The sequence below is a fragment of the Protopterus annectens genome, chromosome 15.part0 (genome assembly GCF_019279795.1).
Source record: "Protopterus annectens isolate FY-2018-M chromosome 15.part0, PAN1.0, whole genome shotgun sequence".
In the NCBI taxonomy this organism is placed as follows: domain Eukaryota; kingdom Metazoa; phylum Chordata; order Ceratodontiformes; family Protopteridae; genus Protopterus; species Protopterus annectens.
The window spans coordinates 716,797,795-716,805,920 of NC_056749.1; the positions used below are offsets into that span (position 1 = coordinate 716,797,795).

At 41.6% G+C, this 8,126-nt stretch overlaps 1 long non-coding RNA gene across 1 annotated transcript in view; it reads left to right on the forward strand.

Moving 5' to 3' along the window:
- LOC122790030 overlaps positions 1-8,126 on the forward strand; it is a 261,485-nt gene that overhangs the window by 240,241 nt on the left and 13,118 nt on the right. The window lies entirely within an intron of this gene.

Sequence of the window (8,126 nt, forward strand, 5' to 3'; positions counted from 1 at the left end):
ACTCCCACAAATTTCTTTTCAAAAATCCTGCTGCTGATCCTGAGACACTCTCTCAGGGTCCCAAGGGTGTAAAAGCTTCTACAGCCAAAAATCCTACCCTTTCTGATAGACATTCCAGGGTGCTGGATAGATGGGGTAAGAAGGTTTATACGTCTGCAACCTTGGCAATCAGGGCTTTAAACTGACAGTTTCATATGCTTAAATATCAACAGCATGTTATGGGCTTACTGAAACAGAAAATTGTTGATTTCTGATTGTGGAAAAGTTACAGGATTTATTGCATTCAGCAGAACAGGTTGGAAAGCATACTTTGCAATGTGGTTTTGATTCCTTGGAGGCCTCTTGTAGGGCCGCCGTTCCTAGATCTGTGATTAGAAGGCATGCCTGGCTCAAGGAGCAAAATATGCCTGATCATGTTAAAGCTAAATTGTTGGATGCCCCTTTGCAGCATGATACTCTGTTTGGTAATAAGGCAGAAGAGGTTTTAAAGAAAATGGAAGACAAAGCTAAATCTATGCAAACTGTAAAAGATTTCTTGCAAGTGCAGCCACCCAGGTTCAGTAGGCACTGGCCTACTAAAAATTGGTCCTTTCCTGTGTCCAACAGATCCAATCAGGGAAAATCCAGGCGCTCAAAAGGCTCCAGATATCTATCACATGGTTCTTACAGGTCAAAGCAATGGGGTGCCTCCACCTCCAAATCTGGAGGAAACAAAGCACAACCCTACAGTAAGCAGTCTCAATGACTTTCCTCTACCATCACCAAGTACTTTTCTTTTGGCAGCCCCTTTGGGGAGAAAACTAGCACTTCATGCTCAAAATTGGCAGTTAATTACCCAGGACAAGTGGGTATTAAACATAGTATCCCAGAGGTACAGATTTCATTTCTGTACTTTGCCAATTCCAAATGGATGACCGGACCTTCCACAAAATCAGTGGGCAGAGGCCCAGAAACAAGTCCTGTCCCTCCTGGATATGGGGGCTATTCAACCGGTACCAGAAAAGGAAAAAGGACAAGGTTTTTATTCAAGACTTTTCCTGCTACCCAGAAAAGACGATCCATGGTGTCCAATACTGGACTTATCGATTCTGAACACATTCCTGGACTTTCCAAAATTCAAAATGCTGACTTTACAGCAGCTACTGCCTATGCTAGGCAAGAATGCTTGGCATACCTGCAAATCCCAATAAGGGAATCATGCAGAAGATAACACCGCTTCAAAGCAGGTTTTTTGCATTACCAGTTCTCTGCACTGCCCTTTGGCTTTATCTACTGCACCCAGGGTCTTTACAAAGTGCCTGGCACCAGTAATTGCATTCTGCAGACAAAGAAGCATTCAAATTTATCTTTATCTTGGATGAGTGTCTCATTCAAGCAGAGGACAAAGGACGCTCTTCTTCAACATCTGGTGTTTGTAAAAAGGCTTCTAGCATGCCTAGGGTACACCATAAACAAAAAGAAATCACAACTGGTACCCTCTCAAATAATTACATTCCTGGGTGCAAGCTTGAATACAACTGCCCAGATGGCTTACCTCATGCCAGACAAAGACAACTGACGACATACTTGAAACAAATGGCAACAAGAACCCATTTATCTGCAAGAGAAATTCTGCAAGCTTTGGGGTTCATGGCATCCTGCATTCTACTAATTCCATATGCGAGACTGTATATGAGGAAACTTCAATGGGTACCTAAAAAGTTTATGGTGTCAACATTGTCACAGCCTAGAAACAATTCCTCTCATTCCCTGCCTGCAACAGAAGTTTCTTTGGTGGACAGAGACATGTCACCAAAACAAGGGACTGTCTGTCATTCACTCTACCCCCTGCCACCCAAACCCTAACTACAGACGCATCAAACTATGCTTGGGGGGCCCATCTGGCAGGGAGATGAATTCAGGGCAAATGGAGCCCAAACCAAATGCATCTGCATATCAACCAGAAAGAAATGCTAGCTGTTCAGAATGCCTTGACAGCCTTCAAGGACTTACTTCATCCAGGACAACTACTGATAAAGATGGACAACACCACAGTTATGTGGTACATAAACAAGCAGGGGGGGTACCCATTCCTTCCCCCTTTGCAGACTAGCCATGGCCTTGTGGAACACAGCCTTGACTTACCAAATACATCTCCAAGCTCAATTCCTGCCAGGAAAGCAAAATCCTCTGGCAGACGACCTAAGCAGAAATCCTATGGACCCGTACGAATTGAAACTGGATCCACAAATCTTCAGCATCTTAGCACAGAAATGGGGGGCCCAGACATAGATCTATTTGCCTCCCCCCAAAATTATCAGTTGGACAAATTCTGCACAAGAGCTAATCACAAAAAAGCATGTAAAGTAGATGTTCTATCCTTCAGCTGGAAAAACCTATCAGTCTATGCCTTTACCCTTCTGCCTCTTCTCTCCAAGGTCTTACTAAAAGTCAGACAGGAAAAACCAAAAATGATCATAATTGCTCCGGACTTCCCTTGCCAGCAGTGGTACCCACTTCTAAGGAACATGTCACATCTTCCTCCATGGTACTTGCCTCAAATACCTCATCTACTGTCTCAGCAGAACTATCAAATTCTGCACACTCTGCTCCAAACTCTGAATCTTGCAGCATGGCTAATCAACTAATTATTCAAACCACACCTCTCAGTAAATCTGTGATGGATGTTATTTTGGCAGCCAGAAGGCCTAGTACTAGAAAATCTTATGCTGATAAATGGAAGAGATTTTGTGCTTGGAACCAAGCACAAGGAATAGACACAGCAAAGCCCAATATTCCTCAGATTTTACAATATTTAACTGAGATGCTTGACAAGGGCCTATCCTTTTCTTCAATAAAAATCCATGCATCTGCCATCTCGGCTCATTACAACACAGAGCCTCCCCTCTTTTCTCATCCACTGCTTAAACAGCATCTTAGAGGGGCCAAAAAATTAAGACCTCCCAGAAGAGCACCAACTCCTGCATGGGACCTCAATTTTGTGCTGGAAGAACTCACCCTGCTTCCTTTTGAACCAGCAGCTACTGCGGATATAAAATTTCTATCTTGGAAAACAGCTTTTCTTTTAGCAGTCACTTCAGCAAGAAGGGTTTCAGAACTACAGGCTCTCATGGCAGTGGAGCCTTTCATTATATTTTACCCGGACAGGGTGTTCCTCAGGACCAATCCTTCTTTTATGCCTAAGGTGGTATCCAGTGTGGCTCTTAACCAGTCCATTCACCTGCCAACATTTTACCCAAATCCGCAGAACAAGGGGGAGCGGATTCTGCATTCATTGGATGTACACAGACAACTAAGAATATACTTAAATAGGACCAAATATCTAAGAAAGTCTGAGCAACTACTCGTAGCATTTGCTGCAGGATCAGAGGGGAAGGCTATATCAAAGCAGACTATTTCTAAATGGATAAGCCACTGCATTCATTTCTGCTATTTGCACCATGGTAAATCTGTGCCCAAGGGGATCAGATCACATTCCACCAGGACTGCCTCTCCTTCAGCAGCTTTTCTCAGAGGGGTCCCAACCGAAGATATTCTAGAAGCTGCTACTTGGAGCTCTGTTCATACCTTTACAAAGCATTATCATTTACCTCTCTTCTCCAAATCCAGGGCAGGCTTTGCCACTGCAGTCCTGCAGGGCCGTATAGCCGCTTCTAATGCTGTTTAGTTGCATCCTCCCATCCATAGCTTTGGGATTCTACCCAAATGTAATGACTGCAACAGTGAAACACAGAGCATAGTACAGTTGTGTACATTTACCATAAATTTAGATGATGGAGTGTATTCACTGTTTCAGTCCGGATTACCCACCCACCATCCTCCATTCTATTTCTTTTCTTTCTTTCACTATACTCAGAAGCCTTTGTGGTTTATTTGCTTTTAGTTGAAGGTAGTTTTTCTAAAAATGCATTTATATATTTACTGTTTATATATATATATATATATATATATATATATATATATATATATATATATATATATATATATATATATATTTGCTCCCCATTTGGGGGGCACCCGACTTCTGGGGCAAGAAAAACTGAATAAAATGGCATTGACTGCATGTTTTTATACCCCTGACGTCATGGCAGAGGAGATGGCAAGCGACGCAGGACCCAAGACTTAGTTATTCAGGCCGATTGAAGGCAACCTGCCAGCAGATTACACAAATGCAATGACTGCAACAGTGAATACACTTGAACATCTACGTTTATGGTAAGTGTACACAACTGTACTTTAACTCTCCTTCAGTTTGTAAAGATCTCAGCTGGTGTAGAGATCTGGAAAAGGCTTAGTAGCTACAAGTGTTTAATTAGCTAATTAGAAAATGTGGTAATTCTAATTAGAATAACCATCTAATTGGGTGTTATAAACTAATTCTAACTAAAATGTCTTAATTAGAAGCTTACTTATATATATATTTTATATATATATATATATATATATATATATATATCGAAATTAAATTGCACAAGTTTATTTACCAGTGATTGAAATGAGGTAGTCTAACAGTGTATTAACTTACCGTCTTACCATAGCAACAAACCATCCCAGTTTCACTTCAGAGTCACACTTTACCTAATTACCTACATCGCACGTAACTTCTGTCTTCTGGTTCCAATTTACTGTTTAGTTTGATTGTAAACATGGTAGACTTTGTTCAAGAAATACTGGATAATGTTGCAGCTTTTTTCACTGATTTTAAACTGAATGTTATAAACAATAAGACACGAATTTCTGAACCGTGCAAGATCTGTTACCGGCAATCTGAAGCCAACAAGGGTGACTACTAATTTTGTAAGTGACTCAAAGCTGTATGATCCTGACAAATACAGCACTTATAAGCCAGAAAGATGCATGAAAAGGAAGAACGCACAGCAGGATCTGGATGGTATTTGTTTTCTGACTAAATATTTTTGTCCGACGTCACAAAGCATTTCGAGCGACAGAGTCATTGATGCTGTCGTCAGATTTGTCATGGTAGATATGCTTTGAGCCTGGATGGAAAAGGCTTTCATTTTCTGAGTGTTAAACAACTGTTGTATCATATTCCAACCAGATCAGAGTTTACCATGCAAGTTCACGATCAGTGCAGACAGGTGAAAAAAGCAATTGAGAAGGATTCTCAGTACTGCTATGCCCAAGCTGATATGCGGTCCAGCTGGTGTAGCCATGGCTACTTTGGAGTAAGCTGGTCGTTCATACACAACCATAAGATGGAAACCTGACTTGTGAGCATGAAGAGGTGTATGGGCTCACATACAGCAGAATACATTTCCGTAATTTATCAGTCTGTTATGTAACAGTTCACAAGTCGAATGACAGTTGTCTGAATATTTGCAGATAATGCCACCAGCATGGTGAAAGGCATTCCTGAAGTCTGTTGATGTGACAGATGCAGATGAAGAGGAGAAAGTGATAAGGATTAAGCAGGAGAAGAGGTGGAACATGTTCCAATGGCATTCCTGAAGTCTGTTGATGTGACAGATGCAGATGAAGAGGAGAAAGTGATAAGGATTAAGCAGGAGAAGAGGTGGAACATGTTCCAATTGATTGGGAACAACTTGGAGGGTAACAGTCCAGTACCAGTGCACTACATGTGCATGGGACACTGCAGATGGTAGCTCACTCTGGACTTGCTGATGCCTCACCAAAGATTAACAATGTCCTGGCCAAATGTAATGGTTTCGTGTCAGCTCTTCATAAGTCATACTGAGCTGTGGAGTTTTTGGAGGCAGAAGCATCAGTCTGAATTCCATCCTTGAACAATGCACGTTGGAACTGTAGACTGTTGATGATTTCGGCAGTTGAGATAGAATCACAACATGAAGGAACCCTTCAGCGAGTTTGCGATATTCTGCAGTCCAGAATTGCACTCTCACAAATTACTTTGCTGTACTACGAGAAATGGAGCAGCTCTTGTCTATTTGAAGTGGCTACTGTTCGCCTGCAATCTGAAGTTGTGATGAGTAGTCAGATTCTGCCGACAATAGTTGGCTTGGAGAAACGTACAGAGAAGATTGAGCTACAGCATTGTACATCAGTCAACTCTTGTCTCTTGGCATTGTTCAGCAATAGATGTGATTCATCTGTTTCACCAGGAACATTGCATAATCGCCACAGCTGTGGATCCACAATTCAATCTGAGGTGTACAACAGATCCAGGTGAAAGCAACACAGCACGACAGGCATTATTGACTGAGATGCAAGTACAAAGTCAATCATGTAAACATCGACTGCTTCAGAAATTGCCTGTGCACCAATACCACTGCAACAACCATCAGCTTCACAGCTAAGACGTTCTGTTTTCATAAATGATGGAAAACAGCACACCAACAAACAGCGCTGAATCAGAATCAGGATCGTATTTGTCACCACGCAGGAGCTTGGAGCTGCTAGTCTACTGGAGTAACATTGCGTGTCAAGAATCATTTGCAGCCTTATACAAGCTGCATCTTAAGCACCACTGTATACCTGCTTCAGCAAATGAAAGGGTTTTCAGTGCTGCTGGCTACATTGCTTCAGCTAGGCGAAATAGACTTAGCAATACATCACTGGAGGTGCTTGTCATTGCCAAGTGCAACAGAAACCAATTGAACATTATTTGATTATTTTACTGTTTTATGGTTTTAAATATGTTTTAGTGATCAGTTAGTTAACTAAGTGTGCTTAGAGGTACTGGAATTTTTATGATTTGACATTGACTACATTGTTTTCAAGTTAAACACTTGGATTGACAAGTTAAGACAGTCAGCAGTAAGTTGCTAATTAAAAATCTAGCCTAATTAGTTTTGTTTGCTAATTCTAAATGTCAGCTAATTCTAATTAGCAAAATGAGCTGCTAATTGTAATTAATTAGCAAATAAGCTTATTAAAAACATTTTCATGTTCTCCCATTAACCCCAGGGTTGGGTCTGAAGTCTGACGACTACAATATTGATAAATGACAGAGGGCCACCATTCCTGTTTGGTACATTTAATCAGTCCATTGACTGTCCCCTCCCATGATTGCCAGTGTCAATCATGTAGTTTGGGCTACAAATGTGCCAAATTGATTTGAATGGCCTTTTTTTCTGTGTCATTTTGAATGTGTAGGTTTGCATTTCTTTTCGTAAGTAATTGGGTATTTTGCTGTCCCTAGCATTAAAAGTTGTGTAGCCTCCTTTGTGTATTCCGGTTTTCTGTTTCACTTAACTTGAGCATGCATGAGTTTTATGTTGACCATAAAGCTGTCACCACTGGTAAGCAGTGTTCTCCACTTATTTGGATGATGCAAGTTCTGTGAAATACCTGTATACCTGGTTTACAACTGCATGTGAGATATAGGTGAATGTCTCAGTAGTGATATGCATTTAAGGTTTTTGTTTTTAGGTTCATAGGTGTGTACTAGGCTAATGGCTCTGGAGCCTTTACAAGCCTAGCCCATAGGATTACCCTGGCATCATGCCACCCAACCTTAGTTTCCAATGCCTCTGTCGAGTAGAGCCATTGGAGTGATCCCCGGGGTGAATTTTCTATTCCCCATCCACTCATCAAGATTTCTGTTGAAGAGGGCCAGTGAGCTGCTCTGTTTGACATGTATGGGAAGGCTATTCCCCATAGCATGGCAATTTCTGGGTTATGAACTTGTCCCTCCAGCATGTTCTGTTGATTTTGGTAATGAGGTTGAGGTCTCTGGAGTGTGTGGTGCGGAGGGATTAGGATTTCTTTAGATGTAGCATTTCTAACGGAGCTGGGTCAGACATGGCTTTATAAGTCAAGAAGAGATTGCCTCCAAGTAGGCGATATGAGACCAAGAATAGTCTGAGTTTTTTGAGTCTGTCCATATAGAACAAGTGTTTAAGGCCTAGGATCTTCTTTGTGAGGTACTTTTGCGGCCTCTCCAGTTGTTGCAGGTGTCTAGTGAGGTACATGTCAAATGGGGCATTGTACTCTGATTGCCCTATTGAGGGAAGAGTAGAGGAAGACAATGACCTCTCTTTCTTCCTGGATCCAAAACCCTTAGTAATGTGATGTGCCACATAGAAGGACTTTTTGACCATGGTGGCAGGGTGGTGGTCAGAAGAGAGGTTGCTGTCGACCTGTGTTCCCAAATCTCCTGTACACCTTCTGTGTTCAGTGAACTA